This window comes from Scyliorhinus canicula, chromosome 12 (assembly GCF_902713615.1).
Source record: "Scyliorhinus canicula chromosome 12, sScyCan1.1, whole genome shotgun sequence".
NCBI lineage: Eukaryota > Metazoa > Chordata > Chondrichthyes > Carcharhiniformes > Scyliorhinidae > Scyliorhinus > Scyliorhinus canicula.
The window spans coordinates 149843573-149869604 of NC_052157.1; the positions used below are offsets into that span (position 1 = coordinate 149843573).

The following is a 26032-nucleotide window of genomic DNA, read 5'->3' on the forward strand; positions in this document are numbered from 1 at the left end:
GGGCACAATTAAGGGAGCGACCATACCACTCTACTGATCAACGGATTCACAAAAAGGTAGATCGGTATCTAACCAGCCTGAGCACTGATTTCAAAGATACATGGGCATTTTGCAGCCTGACCTACTGGGACTATCTAAATGCCACGGGAAAGAAAGCAAGTGGTTAAGGATGTACAATTTAGATGTCCCATTAAAAGGATATTGCGCTTGACTACACCTTAACAAGTGGGAAGTGTAGAACTGGTCAAAAAATAATGATCTGAGAGTAAAGTAATCTCATGGTGTGCTAAGAGATGCGGGGTAACAGAGACCAGGTTCTGATTTTAATTCAATAGAAAATTTGTGCAATTATTCTTCCTTATTTTAGTCGGTGAAAATAGCACTGAATATTTGCTGATGAAGTCAGACTGTGCTTAAGTAATATCTCCTTAATATCTTGAGCACAAAAAAATGTAGAATTAGGAATTATTTCTCAATCTGTTTGGTTTCTCTGTGGTTGATATAAGATTTGGAATGGGAATGAATGGGAAGCTGTTGGAATACTACACAACGATGGCGAGTGGGCAGTGTTTGGTATGCTAGGATTCTGACAAATAGGAGTGCACGAGGAATGAATTGCACATTGCAATTCTGTCCAATAGAAATGAATGAGAAGCAGTTTGAACCATTGATCAATTGGGATGTCAATGGACCAATCCATTCTCCATGATGGCAGAGTTTTGAGAGATTACGATTACCTGGTAGATTACTGAGGAGGAAACAATTCATTTCACAAATGAGTGTGGAAATAATTGGATTGTTAAATTCAGTGATGTGTAAATGAGTATAATTGTTATGTATGGTGACTACAATTGGATGCCCACTCGCTGACATTTCAGCATTATAATGTGCTCTATGGAACTTGGAACAATCTGTCTTCTGTCTCACAATTGGAAAGTCATTGCCAGTGTTGTAGGTGGGAGCCTATTAGCCAGGCCTTTGGACTCAGCGACTTCATTTTTTCATGCAGCAATGACTTCAGTTCAAACATATTTGAGTGACAATAAAACACTATAGGATCTCCTGAGGTCGTGAAAGGTGCTATATCAATGTAGGCCTTTATTTTCTTTTTAAATAAAGGGTAGATGGCTGGTGCTGGATAATTACCTATATACAACATGAAGGGTCATACTGACGCGAAACATTAATTCTGTTTCTCTCTCTCTCCACAGATGCTGCCAGACCTGCCGAGTTTAGCCAGCACTTTTGTTTTTATTTATGTTTTACTAGTTCAGGGCACCTTGCTTCAAAGTCAAGACTGTTGCATTTAAGGCATTCATTTGGGCTTTAAAATCAGGCAAATAACACGATGGGCCATCCTGTAATGGCATGGATTACATTGTTGGTCATTTGGACCAGGATTTTCCGTTCCTGTTTTCACCGGGTTCAGCGATGGGAGCGGAAAATCTCGCGAGGAGCCCCGATCGCGTTTCACGCTGGCATAAATGTGTGACATGATCGCACCCCCCCCCCCCCCCCCCCTTCAGCGATGTAGCGCATTTCATTTGAATATATTATCAACTCATTATCAGGCCTCTAAGTCCATTCAGGTTGGCACAAGGGCAGAATGGCATGAATCCCGACTGATCTCGCAAGATGTACGCCTGGTGAGCAGATCTCCTGGAGGAGCTCAGGGGAGTGCATCTCTCGGGGAGAGGGGAGTTGGGGAGAAGAGGGATCCCGGGCACTGCCTGGGCACCCGGGGGGCAGTCTTGAGGCAGTGACCGGGAAGTACCAGAGGGCAGTGCCCAGACAGTTCTGGGGATAGTGCCAGTGGGAATGTTTGTGTGCAGGTGTTGCCTTTAAAAATGGCGCCCTGATCTTTGAGAGATACTTGCTGGAGGGATGGGCGCCAGGAAACGTTACGTTGTGGGACCCGCCCCTTTATGTTTTTCAGACTACTTCCGAAATACGGCAGAGAAAGCCCCCATTTCCATCAGCAGCTTAAATGCCGCTTTTCCTGTCCATTATCAGCTTTTGGCGATGTCCAAGAAAATTCAGCCCATGGGACTTGCGGTGTCTCACAACTAAAGTGGTTAATCCATCAGAGATGCAGAAGAATATTCAAAGAGAGGGTGAAAACAATTAGAAAGTAATTTGTTTTCCCTGAATTGGAGTATGTGATCATCTCAAAGATTATGGAGAAAGAAGAGAAATCATTTTGCAAATGATTGCGCAAATAAATGGATTGTTTGATGAAGTGACACGTTTATAAATAGAACAAATGTGTGCCTGGGCTGAAAAATGTTTGAAGTTGCTCACTTTGAGGCATCATTATTTATTTTCTACTTGCCTAAACATAATTTGGAGAGGAGATTCAATAGGGGCGTTTAAAACCATCAGGGGTTTAAATAAGAGTTTCCATTGGCTGGAGGCTCAGTGACCGGATGGACAGATTCAAGATGATCGGCAAAAAAAAGGAGGCGACACGAGGAAACTTACATTGAACATACAGTGCAGAAGGAGGCCATTCGGCCCATCAACTCTGCACCGACCCACTTAAGCCCTCACTTCCACCCTATCCCCATAACCCAATAACCCCTCCTAACCTTTTTGGTCACTAAGGGCAATTTAGCATGGCCAATCCACCTAACCTGCACGTCTTTGGACTGTGGGAGGAAACCAGAGCACCCGGAGGAAACCCACGCAGATACGGGGAGAACGTGCAGACTCCGCACAGATAGTGACCCAGCAGGGAATCGAACCTGGGACCCTGGCGCTGTGAAGACACAGTGCTATCCACTTGTGCTACTGTGTTGCGGTAGTTTTCATAAGAAAACTTATTCTCTTATGAAATGCGTGATTAGGATTTGGAATGCACTGGCTAATAGGGTGTGGGGTTGGCGGGGGGGGGGGGGGGGGGGGGGACACAATTTTAAATGTAGCCTTTAAAGGGGAATTGGGTAAATACGTGAAGACGACAAATTGAAGGAGTATGGGGCTGGAGCGGAGAAGTCAGACTAATTGGGTTGTGTTGAAAAAGGGCTAACACAACGCGATGAACCAAATGGCCCCCTTCTGTGCTGTAGTATTCTATGATTTAATGATCCTTATCTACATGTTAAATGAGTCATTTTGTCAGGAAAAGGAGTTAAATTCAAAACCCCCAAAATTTTTTTAGTTCTGATATTATGCTGGAAATAATTCAATTGCTTTATTATGGGACCAACTTTCTATCCTTTTAAGGAATATTTCAAACAGTCCTCCGGAGTCTTACCAATTAACTTTCCTGCAGAACCTCCCAAACCTGTGACCTACACTAGCTAAAAAGTCAAGCACATCAGGCGCACGGGAACAATATTACCTCCAAGTCACACGTTATCCTGACTTGAATAGATAATCATTGTTCCTTCATTGTTGCTGGGTCAAAATCCTCGAACTGCCTGACATCATTGTGGAGTAACATCATCAGACAGACTGCATAGGTTCAAGAAGGCAGTTCCCCACCACCATCTCAAGGGCAAATAGAAATGGGCATTGAGTGCCAACTTTGCCTGCAATGGACACCCCCCCAAGAATTTTCAAAGAATGACCATTCTTCATCTATTGCCTTGACAATGATTGTCACAAAGGCTAATTAACTGCAGTCGAGATTAAGGCTGAACACAATCCTGATCTCATTGAATATTCATATGCACATTTGAACAGCAGTGATTGGTTGAGAATCAGGAATGAAAACCCTGGCTGTTCCCTTGTCCCAATTCCAAGAATAGTGAGCCTAACAGAAGGACGCCAAATCTACAGCTGCAATCAGCTAACTCCACAAAGATTGGGAATTAAACTGTTGTTTTAAGTTTTGGAAGTCTTATTTACATAATCCAGGACAAAACTATCTGTTTTGATGACAAAAAATCTATTATCTTAAACATTCACTTTGTCCATCAGCAGCGTACAATGGCTACAGTGTGGTCCATGAAGAGGATGCAGTGCAGAAACTCCCCAAGGTTTCTTGAAAGCACCTCCCAAATCCTTGATCTCAACAACCAAAGCATAAGGCAGCATACACATGGGAATAAGTTTTTCCCCAAATTATACATTATTCTGACTTCGAACAACATCTTTACTTCTTCATCATCACTGCATCAACGTTCTGGTGTTCCCTACCTAACATCACTGGGAGAGCACATTTCAAAATGTAACCACTTTGATTGACACACCTGGCTTTCTGTAGCCTTGTGACTATGTCATGAGGCTGCCTCTGGAGGCAGACATTTTAAAGAAGTCCAATAAAGATTCTAACTGAGGCAATACCCTGAGGACGGGTGGTGTTCACATAAATGAAACAAGAATCTTCCCATATCATTTGCAATGGTTTCAAAAGTTGGCTAACTAGCATTTTCCTGATTGCAATTAGCCCAATAAATGCTCGTCTTCCTAGGGCCATCCACATCCCATGAATCAATAAATAAAATGTAAGTGTCATGTGAGTGACCCTTTAAGAAAGGTTTAGTCTCTTATCATGTGACTTATAGCACATTGGGCTGTGGCTGTGAGGTGAGAGGGAGTTTCAGTTTGACTGCTGTGGACTACAGAAAGAGAAAAGAAGTATTTTCTCTGTCTTTCTATGTTTTCATTTTAAAGAGCTGTTCCGTTAAAAAGCACATTCAAGTGAGAATGCAGTGTGCTGGGCCGCACCCTTAAAAGGGGTTTTTGGTTTTTTGGATTTTGTTATTGAATTGGAACAGTTAAGGGGGAATTCATTAAGTGTTATCCATAGATTACTGCAGCTGTGGTGTCTGTATGTTTGTAATTGATAAAAATTCTTGCTGTGTTTATATATATATATATATATATATATATATCTAAACTACGTTCTTAGAATAAACCTTGTTATGATTAAAGTGTCTAGGAAGACTGATTAATCACACCTGAAGTGAAGGACTTTGTGCTCATCCTAGACAAATTCAAAATACATGTTGTAGGTCTGATACACTTTGGAGTTTCTACACCCTGACCCATAACATAAGGGTCCTTCCCGATGATTCCCTTATTTCCCCATTCTTTATTTTTGCCATTATTACTTTGATGCATGGATGCTTAATGGACATTTATCTTAAAGTCAAGCAGCAGAGAGAAGGAGGAATTCAGGATGTTGCATCATAGTATATGGTGCTGCTCACTTTGGACAGCAAAGACCCAGACTTTTAGGCACCCGAGAGATGGGGTGGGATCTGGTTCAATTAATGATTAGGTGGCCAATGAATTGGCCAAAAGGCTGTATTCTGCTCAATCACAGATGGTGATCGGGTCCTACCCGAGTGGAATGATTTTCAGAGACCCAAGGAACTCAGTTGAATCCTGGACACTCGGGGGGAGGGGGGGGGGGGATTGGAGGATAGACATTCTCTCTCTCTCTCTCTCTCTCTCTCTCGAAAGGCTGTGAGTTGCTGTATTTCTGAAACTGCAGAGACCTGAATGAACCCACAGTGAAACCATTACAGGCTGCAAAGAGAGACCTGGATGTGTAAGCTTACTTTGAAGGAAGGTCTGCTTAAAGACCTTGCCATCTGAGACAAAGACTCTTTTTCCTTTCACTTACGATTGTCACCCCTCTCCTCCCCTCTGTGTTTGTCTGTCTTGTGTGTGTGTGTGTGTATAGAGGGTAGGGTGCAAGTCAAAGTGGAGGATTAATAATTAGATAATAGTTGACCAGATGTATTTACTTCATATTTCGCTATAATTCTTGTTATAACTAAAACGTGATTGTGTTTAAATTTACAAACCTGGTGACTGCTACTATTGAGAAGCCAAGGGCCAATGATTTTGGATATTTTTCTCAGAATTATTAGTTCATTCAATTGTGTTGTGACTCTGGGCCAAATGGGGTTAGAAATGACCACGCACTTGCCCAGGGTGTGATAACAAAAGAAACACTTGTCCACAAAGGCATTAGGGAAATGAATCCATGGTCTTTATTTTCTGGCAGGTTTGGAATTATGAGTCCTTGTCATTGTAAAAAGTCCAAAACAACATATCATTGGAATCCCTGAATTTAAGTATGTTGGAAACATCTATGGAAATGAAGTAAGTGCTCTTTATCAGTATTTCAGCTCAGCTTGAATTTGGACACAACTACTTTGCGGTTTTTCATCTCACACAATGTTCTAGGGTCGACACAGTAAGAAGTCTTACAACACCAGGTTAAAGTTCAACAGGTTTGTTTCAAACACTAGCTATATATTATATATTATTATTAGCTTTCGGAGCACTGCTCCTTCCTCAGGTGAAGGAGAAGTGCTCCGAAATCTAGTGATTGAAACAAACCTGTTGGACTTTAATCTGGTGCTGTAAGATTTCTTACTGTGCTCACCCCAGTCCTACTCCGGCATTGTAGATAGCACAAATGCTTCACAGCTCCAGGGTCCCAGGTTCGATTCCGGCTTGGGTCACTGTCTGTGCGGAGTCTGCACATCCTCCCCGTGTGTGCGTGGGTTTCCTCCGGGTGCTCCGGTTTCCTCCCACAGTCCAAAGATGTGCAGGTTAAGTGGATTGACCATGATAAATTGCCCTTAGTGTCCAAAATTGCCCTTAGTGTTGGGTGGGGTTACTGGGTTATGGGGATAGGGTGGAGGTGTTGACCTTGTGTAGGGTGCTCTTTCCAAGAGCCGGTGCAGACTCGATGGGCTGAATGGCCTTCTTCTGCACTGTAAATTCTATGATCTATGATCTCCACATCTAGGGTGGACAGCAAGCCATTAACTTGACAGTGACGTTGCTCAGCAGTTAGTACACTTTAGGGGCTCAATTTTCCAACATCATTGTGTCCAACGCTGATCTTGTTGTGCCAGGGGAATTGCAGGAGAAGGCTAAATCGGGCAGTACGAGATGGTGCAAAACCGCGCGCAGACTCACCTGTCCCATGGCACTGAGCACAATCTGGATCAGACCCTCGCTAGGCCTGGTCCAAATCATCATACTAAATGAGTCATTAGGCTCATTTAAATGTGCGTGGCCTGTTTGAGGCCGTGTTCTCCTGGCTCCCAGAAGTCACCAGCCGCACCGGCGAGGCCACAACCGAGTGCCAATTAGCACTGGTCTCCTCTTGATGGCCACTCCAGAGGTCCCCAGGTGGTCGGGAACAGGGCAGCGCAATACCCTGGCACCCAAGCACCCTGGCAGTGCCAGCCTGGCACTCTAGCTGCCAGCATGCCAGGTTGGCACAGCCAGGGTGCCAGGGCATTTCCCAGGTACCAGGTTGGCACTATCAAGCATCGGGGCCTGAAGGGGGAGGACATGCCCATGAAAGGGGAGCTGAAGGGAGGTTTTGAAGAGTGGGGGTGTAAGAAGGGGCATCATAAAGGTCAGGGGGGTGAAGGGGGGCCTTAAAGGAGGGACCACTTTGGTGGAGGGGGGGTGCAATGCCCATGTCTGCACGGGGTGGCATTGTCCATGAATGGGTGGTGTGCAGGGCCTTAAGCTCGCTTAGAGATTGGGCGCCCTATCAAAATGGCTGGTCTTGCCGGTGAGTTCAGCTCCCCATTGGACCGGGGGGAAACTCCCCAAGGCTCAGAAAATGACAAAGTTGTGCATGTGTCCAAGTCTGGATCTCACCCAAAGCCAATGGAAACACCCCGTAAAGCCCTCCTAAAATGACACTTAGGGTGCCAACACATCCATCCTTGTGATGTATTGCCTCCCTACACCAATTTTGGGCAGCACGGTAGCATGGTGGTTAGCATAAATGCTTCACAGCTCCAGTGTCCCAGGTTCGGTTCCCGGCTGGGTCACTGTCTGTGCGGAGTCTGCACGTCCTCCCCGTGTGTGCGTGGGTTTCCTCCGGGTACTCCGGTTTCCTCCCACAGTCCAAAGATGTGCGGGTTAGGTGGATTGGCCATGATCAATTGCCCGTAGTGTCCTAAAAAGTAAGGTTAAGGGGGAGGGGGGGGGGGGGGTTGTTGGGTTACGGGTATAGGGTGGATATGTGGGTTTGAGTAGGGTGATCATTGCTCGGCACAACATCGAGGGCCGAAGGGCCTGTTCTGTGCTGTACTGTTCTATGTTCTAATTGGAAAGCAAAAGACTCATTACCCAATTGTATGATACTTGTGTCATACACAGGGAGGGTTCAGTTCAAACAGCACTAATTTTCTCTTGCCACCCATCTGTAAACAGAAGGTGTTTTCAATTAGTTTTTTAAGACTAAGCGGTGGCGTACTTTCCCAACCCCTCAGTTTTGTGTGATCCAATTTTACTAATAATCTCACAGCAAACTCGAGTTAGGATTAACTCAGCAGGTTAGTTTATTTCGCACATTCAAAACTCGCACCAAAAGGAGTGTGAGCAACATCCCACTCTGCATTCGGAGGATAGAGAACAGGAGGGTTAATATCACAGGGAAAATGAATATTGGACCATGTGAGTTCAGAGTCCCAGATTAGAGTCCAATGAGGAACTCTTTCACTTAGGCAATCAATGGTTGACTGGCTGGAGACTGATGTTGTAAGATTCACTTCTAAAGGTGGTGTTATGTCGCAAGGTGAAGTAGGCAGACATAGATGGCAACAGTTCTGTTGGCAGTGGTGCAAAGCCTGCCAGTAGAGTTAGTTAGATAGACCAGTGGTCCAACCTGGACAGATCCCGTTTCGGTGTGGTCTGCCAGGTAGATGTTAAACAGCAGACTGGCTGCACAGCTCAGAAATGTAATATTTTTCTTTGAAAATCTTTTTAATGGCTTTTCTCATATTTGTAAACAGTCATTACATATATACATTACATTTTTCTTGCCCGCGCTAATTTGCTTTATTTTACAGAGAGGTTTGTTTTGTCCTTCACTTGACTAACTGTACGTACATTTTGCTGCCCTCTGGATCGGTCTATGATATCCCCCTTTCCTCCTCCCCTCCCCCATTGTTTTCAGCACCCTTCCTCTTCGCTTGTGGTGCCTGGCTCGGAACGCGACCTGTGGCGACTGCGGCAAGAAAGGACGCTTTGCCAAAGTTTGCCTGGCCAGGTCCAAAACCTCTAAATCACAGGCCCGACTTTCAGACTCACAGCGTGGCTGCGTGCCTGCCGGCTCTGCCCCTTCCGGACGCATCATCTGCCTCGTGCTGTCCGTGGGGGCAGCCATCTTTGACTCTACCCAACACGTGCGACTCAAGGGTGGCACCATCTTGGCCGCCATCTCCCACACGGCCCGCCATGTGCGACTCATGGGAGCTGCCACCTTGGCCGCCACCTTCATCACCGCCCGACACGTGCGACCGACGGGGGCCGCCATCCTGGCCGCCACCTTCATCGCCGCCCGACACATGCGACCGACAGGGGTAACCACCTTGGGCCCACCCCACCACCTCCGACCACGCCGGCTACCCGCAACTCAGCGCGGTCACCCTTGACCAGTCATGCCCCAAGCACCTCAGGAACTCGATGATGACCGTCCGGGTCAATGGGCATGAAACGCCCTGCCTGTTTGACGCCGGGAGCACGGAGAGCTTCGTACACCAAGACACGGTAAGGCGCTGTTCTCCCCAAATTTCCCCCGCATTCCAAACTCCCTCGCTTCCGGATCTCATTCAGTGCAGATCCGGGGGTACTGTATCGCAAACCTCGCGATACAGGGCATCGAGTACGCCAATTTTAAACTATAAGTCCTCCCCGATCTCTGCGCTCCTCTCCTGTTGGGGCTGGACTTCCAGTGCAACCTCAGGAGCCTGACCCTGAAGTTCGGCGGGTCCCTATCCCCTCTCACCGTATGTAGCCTCACGACCCTAAAGGTAAACCCTCCCCAGCTCTTCACGAACCTCACCGCCGACTGCAAACCCATCACCACCAGGAGCAGGTGGTACAGTATCCAGGACAGGACTTTTGTCAAGTCCGAGGTCCAGCAGCTCTTGAGGGAGGGGATCATCGAGTCCAGTAATAGCCCCTGGAGAGCCCAGGTGGTGGTCGTCAGGACTGGGGCGAAGAACCGGATGGTTGTAGACTACAGCCAAACCATAAACCGGTACACGCATCTCAATGCGTACACCCTTCCCCGGATAGCGGACATGGTGAATCAGATCGCACACTACCGGGTGTTCTCCACGGTAGATCTGAAGTCCGCATACCACCAACTCCCAATCCGCACGGGGGATCGCCACTACACAGCCGCGGCGCTCTTCCACTTCCTCCGGGTCCCCTTCGGCGTCACCAACGAGGTCTCGGTCTTCCAAAGAATGATGGACTGAATGTTGGACCAGTACAAGCTGCGGGCCACATTTCTGTACTTGGACAACGTCACCATCTGCGGCCACGACCAGCAGGACCACGATGCCAACCTTCAGAAGTTCCTCCAAACCGCCCGAGCCCTCCACCTCACTTATAACAAAGAGAAATGCGTTTTCCGCACAACCAGACTAGCCATCCTCGGCTAGGTCATGGAAAACAAAGTCCTAGGGCCCGACCCCGACTGCATGTGCCCCCTCCTGCAACTCCCCCTTCCCCACTGCCCCAAGGCCCTGAAAAGATGCCTCGGGTTCTTTTCCTATTATGCCCAGTGGGTCCCCAACTATGCGGACAAAGCCCGCCTACTGATCAAGGCCACCATCTTCCCACTGGCAGCCGAGGCCTGCCAGGCCTTCAGCCGCATCAAGGCAGATATTGCCAAGGCCGCAATGCGCGTGGTGGATGAGTCCGTCCCCTTCCAGGTGGAGAGCGACATGTCAGAGGTCGCCCTCGCTGCTACCCTTAATCAGGCAGGCAGGCCAGTAGCCTTTTTCTCCCGTACCCTCAACGCCTCCGAAATTCAACACTCCTCAGTCGAAAAAGAAGCTCAAGCCATCGTGGAAGCTGTACGGCACTGGAGGCACTACCTCGCGGGTAGGAGGTTCATCCTTGTCACCGACCAACGGTCGGTAGCCTTCATGTTCGACAATATACAGCGGGGCAAAATCTTGAGGCGGAGGATCGAACTCTCCACCTATAATTACGATATTGTGTATCGTCCTGGGAAGCTCAATGAGCCCCCAGATGCCCTGTCCAGCGGCACATGCGCCAGCGCGCAAGATGTCCGACTCCGGCCATCCACAACGACCTCTGTAACCTGGGGTCACCCGGCTTCTCCACTACATCAAGGCTCGCAACCTGCCCTACTCCACCGAGGAGGTCAGGGCCATGACCAGGGACTGCCAAATCTGCGCGGAATGTAAGCCACACTTCTAACAACCAGATAAGGCCCACCTGGTGAAGGCATTCCGGCCCTTCGAGCGCCTCAGCATCGATTTCAAAGGGCCCTTCCCCTCTACCAACTGCAACGCGTATTTTCTCAACGTCGTTGACGAGTACTCCCGCTTCCCCTTTGCAATCCCTTGCCCCGACATGATTGTGGCCACAGTCATTAAGGCCCTACATAGTATCTTCACCTTGTTCGGTTTCCCCACTTACGCCCACAGTGACTGGGGCTCCTCGTTTATAAACGACGAACTGCGACAGCACCTGCTCGGTAAGGGCATCGCCTCGAGCAGGACCACCAGTTACAACCCCCGGGGAATCGGACAGGTGGAGAGGGAGAATGCGATGGTATGGAAGGTTGTTCTCCTGGCCCTACGGTCTAGGAGTCTCCCAGTTTCCCACTGGCAGGAGGTCCTCCCCGACGTGCTCCACTCCATTAGGTCACTCCTTTGCGCAGCCACGCACGAGACCCCTCATGCCCGCCTATTTGTTTTCCCTAGGAAATCCATCTCTGGGGTTTCGCTTCCATCCTGGCTGACGACACCGGGGCCTGCACTCCTCCGAAAACACATGAGGAGCCATAAGTCCGACCCCCTGGTCGAGAGTGTCCAGCTCCTTCATGCCAACCCCCAGTATGCCTACGTGGCACACCTTGATGTCCAAAAAGATAGTCTCCCTCCGGGACCTGGCACCCGCAGGATCCCCTACGACCATCACCTACCCCGCCCCCCAACCTACACCGAACAGCGCCCCACCCCTGCATGGCCTACACCCCCCTCTCCTACAACCCCTCCCCCATCGCCGACCTACAGGGATCAAGCTCCAGAAGACACACTCCCGGAGTCAACACCTGTTCCCGCACCGACGAGTTCAACACCCGTGCCCACAGCGAAACCAGAGCTCAGGCGATCGCAGCGCACGATCAAGGCGCCGGACAGACTCAACCTGTGAGCCACTTCACCCCTGCTGGACTTCAATTTTTTAACAGGCGGTGAATGTGGTGAATATATTATGGCAACCATTCACCACTGTATTGCATTGTACTATGTTGGTGCCCTTGTGGGCTCCGCCCCTGGCTCCGCCCCCTTGAGGGTGGTGTCGCAGGTGGACAGGGTGGTGAAGAAGGCATCCAGCATGCTAGGTTCTATTGGTCAGAAAATTGAACACAGGAGTTGGGACGTCTTGTTGAAGTTGTACAAGACATTGGTAAGACCACACATGGAATACTGTGTTCAGTTCTGGTCACCCTATTATAGGAAGGATATTGTTAAACTAGAAAGATTGCAGAAGAGATTTACGAGGATGCTACCAGGACTTGACGGTCTGAGCTATAAGGAGAGGCTGGATAGGCTGGCACTTTTTCCCTGGAGCGTAGGAGGTCTATAAAATAATGAGGGGCACAGATAAGGTAGATAGTCAACTTCTTTTCCCAAAGGTAGAGGAGTCTATAACTAGAGGGCATAGATTTAAGGTGAGAGGGGAGAGATAGAAAAGAGACCGGAGGGGAAATTTCTTTACACCGAGGGTGGTGAGCATCTGGAATGAGCGGTCAGAGGCAGGGGTAGAGACGGGTACAATTCGACAGTTACATGGCCAGGGTGGGTATAGAGGGATATGGGCCAACTGCGGCAAGTAGGACTAGCTTAGTGATAGAAATTGGGCGGTGTTGACAAGCTGGGCTGAAGGGCCTGTTTCCATGTTGTAAAACATCCCTGACTCTATGACTTTTTCTTCATTCCAAGCTTTATTCTTAAGTTCAACACGACAATTTTGCCAATTTGGAATGGAGAACTGGGGCATGATTGAAAGATAAACCAAAACAGTTGCCACCCTTTTTAAGCCATGCCTTCCAGAGTAAACCTATTCTAAAATTGACATTTCGAAGCAATATGAACAGTTGCTGTTGGAAATGCTGGGTGCTGCACCATTTTGTTCTGCATATGGGATGTGTGCCAGACAAGCAACATGCATTTTTTACGACCTGCCCCTGTGGCATTCTTCCAACAGCAGGAAAACTGAACAGCCCAGAAAATTAAACCCTTGACTTGGAACGGAGGAACGTGTGCAAAATTTAGCGGGCATTTTGGCGTTGCCACGAGCAACCTTAATTCCACCCTGCACCTGGCGTAACAGATTGCGGAGCCACTGCCACCTTGATTAGCAAAAGGCTGGCAATTAAATTTCCAGTGGACATTTTCGACCTCGAGTCATTTGCTTTTATCATTGATAAAGTTACACACAGTGCAGACAATATCCACATGCTGTCCAATTTGATTTCAGATTAGCCTGGAATTCATGTCGCTATCCCAAGCGAACAAAACCACACGAGAGTGGCACACAGCACCTCCTTTGATACTCAAGCGATTACTATAATAATGAATAAGAAATCAATTTGTTCTCTCAATTATGGTTGATATGAGCAGGGATTTCCATCAATCACCATATTCATTGCATCTGGTAAACCTAAATCTCCACATATGAGTTTACTGAGACTGGCGTCCTTGCTTGCAGCCTGTGGGCAGAGAACTGCTTCTGCACCTGGTTCAATATCTCGCCACCGGTTATGGTCTGGATCCCAATGTTACTGCGCTGGTGGACAGCATGAGGATTCACATCCTTCCCGCTATGAATCCCTATGGGTTTGTGATTTCTGCGGTTGGAGATTGTACTGGGGTAAATGGACGGTAAGAAGAATTTGAAAGGTTAAAATCTACTGCATGTAACTATCAGTTTATAGCCCAGAAGGCTCGAGACTAACACGTGGCAAACCGGTGACTCCACGTCATTCATCTTAAATTCTTTTCTTATTATGTCAGCAGAGATGTAAACTTGTCAGGGTTAATGGGTTATTGCCTCTGCTGAAACTTGCAGAGAGAGAAACTTCAGGTGCCAATGTTAAACTGTTATAAGGGTTGAATCCCACCCCCCATGTTGCCATTTCAGAGTCTATACATTGAAAGAGTTTGGGCTCCTTTACAAAACAGTATTTGACAGACATTTGACAGCGGCACAGTAGCACAGTGGTTAGCACTGTCGCTTCACAGTGCCAGGGTCCCGGGTTTGATTCCCGGCTTGGGTCACTGTCTGTGCGGTGTCTGCACGTTCTCCCCCGTCTGCGTGGGTTTCCTCAGGGTGCTCCGGTTCCCTTCTGCAAGTCCAAAGATGTGCGGGTTAGGAGGATTGATTACGTTAAATTGCCCTTTGTGTCCAAAAGTTAGTTGGGGTTGCTCGGTTATGGGGATAGGGTGGAGTTGTGGGCTTATGTAAGATGTTCTTTCAGGGGCTGGTGTAGATTTGATGGGCTGAATGGCCTCCTTCTGCACTGTAAATTCCATGACAAGTCGATGAATTGCCAGGCACTGAAATAATGATCTGAGTCGCCTCATAAGCTTGTCGCTACGTTACTAAAAACATTGTTTACTTGCTCAATAGTCATTTGCTCCGTTACAGTTGACATGACTGCTCTGGTTCCCTTCACATGCAAGATAAAGACTTTGGTCTCAAACGTGCGGGGACTGGAGAGGGCAGAGAATTTGGTTTCTGCTTTGGAATTTGGCATGGAATCTGGAATTGTTGCAATTCCACCCAGTCGCCCTGGTTTCTTGCGTTTTAACACAGGTGTGTTATTCTCCTGTACCGATCATTCTCTCACCCCCTACATCAAGGCAGGTTAGTTTTTTAAAATTAATTTCCAGGATGTGGGCGTCGCTGGCAAGGCCAGCCTTTATTGACCATCCCTGGTTGCCCTCCAGAAGGTGGTGGTGAGTTGCCTTCTTGAACCGCTGCGGTCCCTGAGGTGTAGATACACCCACTGTGCTGTGGTGTGAGGAAGGCATGAGCAAGTGGTTGGGGAGGGGGAGGGGGTGCTTGTGGGGCGTGGGGGTTGAATTTAAGAGTTTTCTGGGAAAATTCCACCTTTTAAGTTCTGACAAAAGGAGCGTCTATCAGCCGGGACTTTGATAGGCCTTGTAGAGGCCTCAGACTGTTTCTACCATATTGTAGTTAACTATGGAACTAAACCATTGTCTTGAACATAGAACATACAGTGCAGAAGGAGGCCATTCAGCCCATCGAGTCTACACCGACTCACTTAAGCCCTCACTTCCACCCTAACCCCTCCTTTTTTTAAATAAATTTAGAGTACCCAATTATTTTTTCCAATTAAGGGGCAATTTAGTAAGGCCAATCCACCTAACCTGCACATCTTTTGAGTTGTGGGGGCGAAACCCACGCAGACACGGGGAGAATGTGCAAACTCCACACGGACAGTGACCCAGGGCCGGGATTCGAACCCGGGTCCTCAGCGCCATAGGCAGCAATGCTAACCACTGAGCCACCGTGCTGCCCTCACCCTAACACCTCCTAAACTTTTTGGGCACTAAGAGCAATTTATCATGGCCAATCCACCTAACCTGCACGTCTTTGGGCTGTGGGAAGAAACCGGAGCACCCGGAGGAAACCCACACAGGCACGGGGAGAAGGTGCAGACTCCGCACAGATAGTGACCCAGCAGGGAATCGAACCTGGGACCCTGGAGCTGTGAAGCCACAGTGCTAACCACTATGCTACCGTGCTGCCCTAATAGAGGGTAACTGGCTCCACTGATGGTTGAAAAGCCTAAAAATAAGGTAATTTCTTGCTTTGACTGTGCTGGTTGTTGGAGGACTGGTGATGGTGGGTGGCTCTCTCTCATTCGGGTGGATTGGGGTGAGCTGGGATAATCATCACAGCTGGGCCCTTGCAGGCACTAGCACCTTGCACCAGTCATTAAAAACAAATATGTTTATTAAAAAACGTTCTTCATTAAAAAATATAAAACAACTAACCCCTGTTACAATATCAAAGAACAAGACAAACAAGCAAAAGCACAACTTAATTTAACCCCAAGGAACCAAACAAAACACCTTAACAATTAACGATGAATAGCTCTTTGAAAAAGGAAATGCATCAATCTTACTAACTTGGGACAAGGCCAGAACACATGAGCGTAGTTAGCCGGCTCCCGAGAACGATGCTCACACTTGCCCTCCACCCCAGAGAAGAATCTGCTCACCCTCGCCGTGGTCAGGTGAGCCCTGTGCACCACCCTGGCAATGCCACCCTGGAACCCTGTCAGTGCCACCGTGGCACTGCCAGGCTGGCAGGAGCACTGTTGGGGTGCCAGGATGGTAGTGCCAAGGCACCAGGTTGCCCGTGCCATAGATTGGGCCTGGAGGTGCCCGACCTGTAAGAGGGGGTATCCGGAGGCCGCGGTGGGGAACCTAAGGAGGGAGTCGAGAGATTAGGGCGGCATTTTAAAATATGCCTGACCCCTTCCTGCACTGAAAAGCTGAGCTCATCTGTGCAGGAAGTGAGGTAAGTGTGGCCTTGACGGCGAGTTCATGACTGACGCCAGAAAAAAAGAGTCCCGTTTGATAGCGGGACCGTTCTCGACACTTCAGGCACTGAAAAATACCCTGCTAAACACGTCCAAGACGGGACTCTGTTAAATCACGGCCTTTGGGCTTGACCAGGGAGAAACTCCCCAAGGCCCCAAAATTACTAAGTGTGAGTAGCAGTGTGGATCTCACCCAAAATTCCAGCGAGAAACACCCCACCAAACCCGCCCAAAAGGACACATAAAAATCCTTTGGATAAATCATGCCTCAGGTTATTTTTGTAAGAACGAGTTCATCGCCAGGCCTTTAATGTGTTCTCAAGTAATCTAGCAAGACTCTCAGTTGTGCAACCAGTTGCCTGGAAAGAGGACCCACCAGATTTACAAAGCTTGCAGTTTGGATAATAAATGTGAGCTCGTCAAATTTATTCACGTTTCGCAAACAAATTTAAAAATATGCAGCTGCTCTTTATCTGATATCCATAAAAGCCGCGATGCTTTTAACCCTCCATTTGGCTCACCTTTAACATTTCCCTGCAATTAATCCTAGATTTGGCATTTTAAAATAACATAAATCACCTGAATTAAAAGAATGAATTTGAATTGTCACTAAGTCATTCATGTTACAGTGGAGAGTAACCTCAACACTTGCTTCCTCAGCTGACTCCTTTGTTCAAGATAATGTTTATGAAAAAAATAAAAGAGAAATAAAGAAAGATGAATAAATGGCCGTGAGATCTGACAGAATTATTTTAAAATCAAAATTCTGCAATGTAATAGTCAACCTGACCACACTTCAATCAAATGCCGTTTTAAAATTCAGTAAAGAAAATGAGTTGCAAAATCATTTATAAAATAATTTCTACATTTTGCTTTTAGAAATATTGGGATGCAATTTGTGGAATGTGGGTTAGGATTATTTCCTTGCTACTTACTGCAATGCACATGGAACCGAAGCACTCGCTGTCGGTTTTTCAATAACAAGGGGTAGACTCTGAATAACTAGCACTGCCTCCAAGGCAGTGTAACAACTTGAAAGCTGCCTACTGCACAGTAAAGCATCTGTAATCCTGCACTTCCTGAAATAAAAGCTGCCGCATCATTCAACTCTCGTGGCAGATGGCTACAGCAAATCAAATAAATCCTCAAGAGCTGACAGATTAAACCTCGATATTCAGACAGATTCAAAATGCAAGCTTCTGATCCCTTACACTATCTGGGTCAGATAACTTTAACTCTTTCCAAGTCACAGAGCTGGCAGGTACCTCGCTGTAACCATTAAACCACCAAGGTCCTCAGTGCGGGACACCCTCAAGAATGATAAAAGGAGGACAGGGAAAGGGGGTATTAATTCAATGGAATGCCACACGTGCTGGGACACTGCACAATGGCCAGCAATGGATTAGTCCACTCCCTTTATAAAGGGGCCACTGAGGCCAACGATAGCACCCTAACCCGCAGCCACACCGACATGAGCTAATTGAATAGAGAGCAGAAATTGAACTTGCAACATAAAAACATAACAATTAGGAGCAGGTGTAGTCCACACCACCCCTCAATCCTGCTCTGCCATTTATGCCAAAACTGCCCCAACTCCATTTTCTCACCGCATATGTATATATATATCCTTCCGTATTCGACAATTTGTCTTATGTTCAATAGCATGAGCTTCCGCATCCCTCTGAGTTGAGCATTCCAAAGATTCACAATCCTCTGAGTAAAGAAATGTCTCTGCATCTCAGTCCTAAATAGTTAATCCCTTATCCTGAGTCGAGGGCCCCTAGTTCAAGTCTCTCCTGCCAGTGGAAACGTCCCCTCCATATCTACCCTGTCAAGAACTCAAAAGAATGTTCTACATTTCAATGAGATCACCTCTCATTATTCGAAACTCCAGAGCATAAGCCCATTCTCCCTGCAGGACAGCCCTTTCATTCCAGAAGAAATCTAGTGAACCTTTGTTGCAGCCCCTCTAAGGCATGAATACATCCTTCTTTAGACCCCGGAGACCAAAACTATACACAGTACTCCAGGTGTGGTCTCACCAAAGCTCTATATTATTGATTAAGGCTGCCTTACTCTTGTACCCCAACCCCTCTGCATTAACGATTAACCTGTGCTAGTAAGGTACAGCGTTTAACTAACAGAGCCATAGAACCAGTATAACCCGAAACCGCAAAGGCAGAGGAGATTATTTTCAAAGCAAAAAGAGTAATGTAATTACAATCCAGATTTTACAACACGGTCTGGAAACCTGCTGTCAAACAGAGGATTATAAAGCACAGCAATGATGAGCTAAGGCCAATGCTGCCAGCTGGCCGGATCTCTCACAGAAAGAGTTAATTTCAGAACATTAAGTAGATCAATAGCATAAAGTATAATGGGGTCTGCATCATGCAACCTTAGAAATTAAATGTGAATGTCAAATTCTGTTCACATCACATGGACAGTAATCCTCTGCACTGACCTACATATTTAACTAATGATGTCCCTGTTTACAGAGAAAACCAAATATTGGCTTCAATTAGGATTTGGAAAGATTGGATTTAAATGCAACAAAGTAAAATAACATGTCAATTTTTGTTTTACCATACATTAAGTTTATAATTTACATAAACAATAAGGATTGATTGACAACTGAATTCAAAATTTGTCCCTGATTCTTTGTTTTATTCTTTCATGGGATGTGGGCAGCGTAGGCGAGGCCCAGCATTCACACCCCATCCTCAATTGCTCTTGAGAAGGTGTGGTAAACTGCTTTCTTGAACCACTGGAGTCCATGTAGGGTAGACACCCCCACAGTGCTGCTAAGTAGCAAGTTCCAGGAACGTGACCATCGATGGAAAATCAGGATGGTGTCTGACTTGGGGGGGGGAGCTTTCAAGAGGTGCTGTTCCTAGGCACCTTCTGCCTTTGTTCCTCTAGGTGGTAGAGATTGTGGAGCTGGAAGGCGCTATCGAAGGAGCCTTGGCGAGTTTGCTGCAGTGCATTTTGTATATTGTACGTACTGCCGCTACTGTGCAATGTGAATTATAAGTGAATGCTGAGCTGCTTTGTCCTGGATGGTATTGAGCTCCTTGTGTATTGTTGGAGCTGCACTCACCCCAGGCAAGTGGAAATGTCACTCTTGTCAAGATGGCGGACAGCCTTTGTGAAGTCAGGAGGTGAGATACTCGCTGCAGAATGCCCAGGCTCTGACCTGCTCTTGTAGCCATAGTATTTATATGGATGACCCAGTTCAGTTCCTGATCAATGGTGATCCCAGTAGTTGATATTCTTTTTCTTTCATGTGGTGTGTCCAGAGCTTAGACCCTAGATGGCAGAAGGCAGAGTGGATTGAATAAGATCACAACCTGAAATCAAGGCAGCGCATTGGCGTAATGCAATGGAATAGGCAACCCAAGCAGTCAAATACTTTCTTCAGTAACTTACCAGAAATAACCACCCAGGTCATCAGAAGTTAGTGTGAACCTTTATTGCCCCTGACACTACAGTATACGCACTAGTCACCAGGAAAGTAATGTTTACAGATGTACAGTTAATGAGCCTCGTAATATTAAGATATTATCAAAGTGTTTCAGAATTCAGACACTGTACCTCCCTCTCTTCCTGTCCCTTTACTCCAGCATTTCCAGTGAAGACTTCAGCTGTGCCTCTATCTCCCAAACCCCCATCTCCACCCACTCCTTCATTACTACTTCTCTCCTGAGCATTACAAACCTCTTTGACTTAAATATCTTCTTGGCTATGCTTTTGACTCTCCTAATTCTGCTACTCTCACTTGGCACCAATCTGACCACTGCGATACCTCTTGGGGATTAACTACGATAAAACAAACACGTAGATGCAAATTCTTGTGAGATTTCCATCTTTGAAAATAGCCTGCAATGCAATACTGGGAATTGGTAATACTTTATGCATGTGGTTTGCTCCACCCTTGTCGCGGGTTTATTGAAACATAGTTTGTTTAATACTCTTTCCTTTTCTTGATGGATCTCTTTCTTAGATTTGTAAATTCTTTTCCGCCATTTGATCCCCTGGGTCTTGATGTCTCTGCTGCTGAAATGTTGGGCAGACAGCCTGCTCCCAGATCACAGCCAATGTTTCTGAGTAACGATCCACCAGGAGGTGCGAGCGACTTCTCAAGGCATAACTTTCTGATTTCCCCCTCCCCACTATCCCCACTTGATATGGCCCTGAGGATAAATCGAGCAAAGTGGAGACTAAACCTACATTGTCCCCTATTCCGTTAGCTCTAAAACTCATCTCATCACCCCAGCTCTTCATCCTCTACAAGTATCAATGGCTCTTGACTAAAGGTCAGTTGAGTGTTGAATGAGTGTGGCTGGGCCATTGTGTGGGAGAAGGATTGTGCGTAGAACCAGTAGTATTTGACAGACAGGTTTTATATACAACTGCACAGTCAAACGTTTGATGAGAAGTGAAGTAGATGGTTCTCAAGCTGTGTATTGCCTGACGCTTTTCTCATTACAGAATCACTTTGCCCTAAACACAGTAATTCCTTTGGATGCTGTTGACATGAAGAAGAGAGTGAGAGAGAGAAAGAGCAACAGGTTAGGAAAACAAATAAGAAAGGTCGAGTTAAATCCTGAATTGAGTGTAAGGGAGAGAATGCTGGGCCTCACGGAGCTAAGGTAAGGTGGTTAAAATAAATTCATGTTAAAAATCAATCGAGGGAGGTGGACGGATGAAGAAGACATCACGCCATGTCCATAAAAATACAGTGTGTGTTTCAAATATACGGCACTTACAGTGATGCCAGCTTTTCCAATCTTTGTGAGTGCCATGTTATTAGATGGATTTCCCCAGTACAGCGTGTGGTGTGCCGAAACACTGCCAGTACATCACTGTACCCCAGCAATTTGAAGAACAGGCTGAAGCTCCAGTTTAGAAATAATTATTTTGCCTTGCTTTTCATTTTGGCAAATATAATAAAAATAGATTTGACCTGAATGGGAATTTCCCCGACCCGTTTAAAGAGAACCATATCCAACGACAGCTCGAAACCCAAGCCGTGATGAATTAGTTCCTGAGCGCGCCCTTTGTACTGTCTGCTACTCTGCATGGCGGGGCAGTGCTGGCCAAGTATCCATACGACAACAGGAAGCCAGGTCAGAGTGCGCAATAATAACCTCTGACCTACATGAGTAGCTCAATGGTCTTGTAACCACATCACCCCACCCTCCTCCGCCCTCCCCTCATCACCATCCCAATCATTTCATTAAGGTCTCAGCAGAGCTGACATTTTAACCTGCTGTTCCTGTCATGACCTCTGTCAGCTGGCTGGAGAAGTAAGAAACCCTATCTGGGGGGAAAGCAAATGACATCCTTCTTACTCACTGGTGAGGTAATGTGCATGAAAGGGTGCAGACAGCAGTAACACGGGTAGTTCCAACACTTAAGTTCTTAAATTACAAGAAGGCATTCACAGGACATTAACTTGTTTTCACTGAAGAACAAGGAATATGATCCAGAGATTTAAAATGCCGAGAAGCAGGAATGATGTGCTGAGTGGAACACACTCCCAGAGAAAGCAATGATTGACTAAATCCCTCAAAGTGGAACCCAATAACTATCAGGTTGGGAAGAGGATTGGAGGCTATAATGCTGAGGCTGAGATTACCAAGTTACTCCCCAGGACATCATGATTACTATATCTCTGCCGTAGGTATTATTTATAAGAACCAATGGTGGACTGAGACACGTATGATACCTGGTGCTTCTTCAATGCCACCAAAGCAATATATAGACCCAATACCTTTGGCCTCAAACCGGTGCGGAGTAAGGACGGAACCCTCTTGAGAGACAGAGAAAACATCGGCCTTCAATTGAAAAAAGATTTCAAGAATCCTTCAAGTGTGATACAATCAGAAATGAGGACGTGTTGGAGAAAATCCCCCAACTCCCCATCCAAGATGATCTTGGGCTCCCACCAAGCGTGGACAAAACCGAAGTTGGCATCAAAAACGTGAAGAAGGGAAAAGCCGCAGGGGTGGATGGGATTCCAGTGCTGATTTTCAAACTTGGAGAAGAGATTACCCGTCACCTCCATCAGCTGTTGCTAAAATCTGGGACAGAGAAGAAATTCCTGTCAATCTACTAGGTGCCGTTATCACCACCATCTTCAATAAAGGAAACAAAGCGGACAGTGGGTACTACTGAGGAATCTCCGCACCCTCCATCGCAGGGAAGATCGTCGCTCGAATTCTCGCTCGCCATCTTCTCCCAGTCTCTGAAGAAATCCTTCCGGAAAGCCAGCGTGGATCCCAACCAAATCATGGAACAATGGACATGATTTTCACCGCTCGGCAACTTCAAGAGAGATGCAGGAGCAACATCAACCACTCTACATGGCCTTCATCGATCTAACAAAGGCTTTTGACTCAGTCAATCGAGAAGTGCTATGGAAAACTATATTCTATGTCAAAGGCCAGATGTCCAGAGAAATGCATCAACATCCTTCGACTCCTCCATGACAAGGTGTTGGCATCAGTCCTCATCGACGGAAATAAGACAGAAGCATTTGAGGCCAATACTGGAGTCAAGCAGGGATGTGTCATCGCTTTTACTCTTTTCTCCATCTTCATCACAACAATCCTTCACCTTGTCAAGATCAAACTTCCCAATGGAGTGGGCATCGTCTATGGGATGGACGGAAAACATTTCATCCTCAACCGGTTTAAATCCAAGGACAAAACAAGATAGTTGGTGCAACTTCAATATGCGGGTGACATTACCATCTCCACTCTCTCTGAAGAGGATCTCCAAACCATGCTTGACAACTTTGCGGAAGCATACCAAAGAATCAGTCTCAGCCTCAATGTCAAGATGACTCAAGTCCTTGACTGGCCTGCCCTAGGCAAGAACCAGTCCCTCCCTCCATTAAGATCAATGGAGAACGCTGCCAAATGTGGAACATTTCCCATACCTGGGGAGCCACCTCTCCACTAAGGTTGACATGGATGTGGAGATCCAACATTGCATCCAATCCGCGAGCACCCCCTTTAAATGCCTAAGAACAAGAGTCTTTAACGCCCGTAACATCCGTGCTGACACCAAGATCCTCGTGTACAAGGCGGTCACCCTCCCAACTCTTCTAGACGGCTCAGAAACTGGGACTTTGTACAGACGCCACCTCAAGGCCCTGGAAAGGTGCCATCAATGCTGTCTGAGATGGATCCTCCGGCCACGCTGCACTGGAAAGGCATCTCCCTGCGGCACAGTTTGGCCGGTGAAAGCCGGGAGAACCCGCCCCCGGGATCTACCCGGCTCGCAACGCCTTGCGAGATTCAACGCAATTATGTGAGACGTTGCAAAGGTAATCCTGCCCACAATGGGCGGTATCACGTTTTAGCAAAGCATATTAGAACGAGGCAGTAAGCCTCACTTGAACGTGCAGATTTCCGAGGTACCAGAGTTTTGGGATTCAATCCCTTTGTCTCAGAGACCTTGGGCGAGCACCATTCAGCACTGGCCCCACAAACGGAGACCTACAGAATGGCAATCGTGGGGGTCTACAAGGGTTTTGGAGGCCCCCAGCTGCATACCCTTTGGGCACCTGATGCCACCTGGGTATCCTTGCACTGCCATCCAGCCACCCTGGCAGTGCAACCTGGGTGCCAGCCTGGCACTGCCAGCTGTCGGGGCACTGCCAGGGTGGCAGGTTACGCCATTTAGAAATGGTGTCCTGATCATTCACTACAATGGGCTATGTGTGGCCTCGGCTGCGCGTTCCCCATTCAGGCTCCTTATTCAAAGGGAGTCGCGTTGAATAGTCATCTGTTTCTCGGCACTGCGAGCACCAGGAAACACGTGGCTAAACGTGCTCGCCCGGGACTTTGTTCCCTTTTGGGAAGATCACGCCCAGAGTCTCTGCATCAGCTGGGAGGAATGGTGTACTAAAATCAGTGTCCTTGAAGGAACCAAGAGCATGAGCATCTAGCCCATGATCATCGAAAACCAACTCCACTAGGCCGGCCATGTGCTCAGGATGTCAGAGTCTTGACTGCCAAAGCAAATTTTAGTAGGCCACAAACGAGTCCAAACCGAGTTGATAAAAAGAAAGCTTGGTTTATTGTTAAGCAATTATATTTACAATATCCATCAGATCCCAGTCGTGTCTGCTCCGCCGCTTACATACCCAGCCTACTTCATCCAGATCTCAATCATGAATGTCCTCATGCTGCCAGTCCCTTTCGTGGGGGAGCTCATGTTCGGGGAGGGTCACGGGGAGACTGTTTGCTCCAACCTCATAGGTCTCGTGCGGCTTATAACACAAACCTTCTTTGCCAAGCTCAAGGAAGGCTTCCGAACAAGAGGAGGACAAAGGAAACACTTTCAAGACACCCTGAAGGCTTCCCTCAAGAAATGCAACATAGACATTGACGCCTGGATGATCCTTGCTCAGAAGAGACCTATTTGGAGGAACTACCTGATTGAAGGGACACAATTCTTCAAGGACACTCGGCAGCAAGAGGAGGCCCGGAAAAGGAACTTGGGAAAGGAATACCAGCGATCTAGACTCCATGGACCGACCCCACCTCCCGGAATCACCTGCCAAGTGTAAGGTCGAAGATGGGGCTCCAGGATCGGGGTCATCAGCCATGCACGAACCCACAGAACCCATGACCAGTAACACAGTTTCTTAGGTGGACAATCATACTCGTAAGCGAGTGATCGCCGAAGGAGGACTGAGATGACCAAGTTACTCCTCAGGACATCATGACTACTGTATCTCTGTACTGTATCATCTAATTATCTTTATAAGGCTAATTGTTCTAATTATCTTACGCCTTGCAGTTTTGATTATTGGCATAATCTTTTTGTTCATTCATGGGATTTGGATGTTGTTGGCTGGGCCAGTGTTAACTGCCCATCCCTAATTTCCCTTGAACTGAATTGTGGGCTAGGCCATTTCAGAAGGCATTTCAGAGCCAACCACATTGCTGTGGGGTCTGGAGTCTCAGACCCGGTAAAGATGGTAGATTTCCTTCCGTAAAGGACATTATTGAATCACTGGGTTTTTTTAAAAATAATTTTTATTGAAAGAGTTTTTCCATACAGACATTTACCCCTACTAATTTTTAAATTATTTACAACACAATCCCTCTAGGCAAATATCCCTCCCTCGCCCGCCCTCTCGCGCGCACCAGTGCTCCCCCCCCCCCAAGCAACAGCTTAACAAACAAGGCAGCCTACAGTTTCAGACATGAGCAGCGAGCAGACTTGCCCGCGTTACAGTCGTGCATGTCCCCCCACGACCATTGCTGCCCCCCCCCCCTTCCCCTCCCCTCCCCTCCCCCCCCCCCCCCCCCCCGGGTTGCTGCTGCCACGACCCCGTACGCCTATCTCTGATCTAAAAAGTCAAGGAAAGGTTGCCACCGCCTGGAGAATCCCTGTACCGACCCTCTCAGGGCAAATTTGATCCTTTCTAGCTGAATATAGCTAGCC

At 47.2% G+C, this 26032-nt stretch overlaps 1 protein-coding gene across 5 annotated transcripts in view; it reads left to right on the forward strand.

The window, feature by feature from the left end:
• LOC119975028 (carboxypeptidase M-like) overlaps positions 1 to 26032 on the forward strand; it is an 81314-nt gene that overhangs the window by 19172 nt on the left and 36110 nt on the right. For 3 of the 5 annotated variants that reach the window (XR_005462639.1, XM_038814487.1, XM_038814486.1), the window contains exons 3-4: positions 5966 to 6063; positions 21056 to 21135. The gene's annotated coding sequence lies outside the window, so the exon portion shown is untranslated. The remainder of the gene's footprint in view (positions 1 to 5965; positions 6064 to 21055; positions 21136 to 26032) is intronic. The other 2 variants (XR_005462641.1, XR_005462640.1) reach the window with 2 other exon arrangements.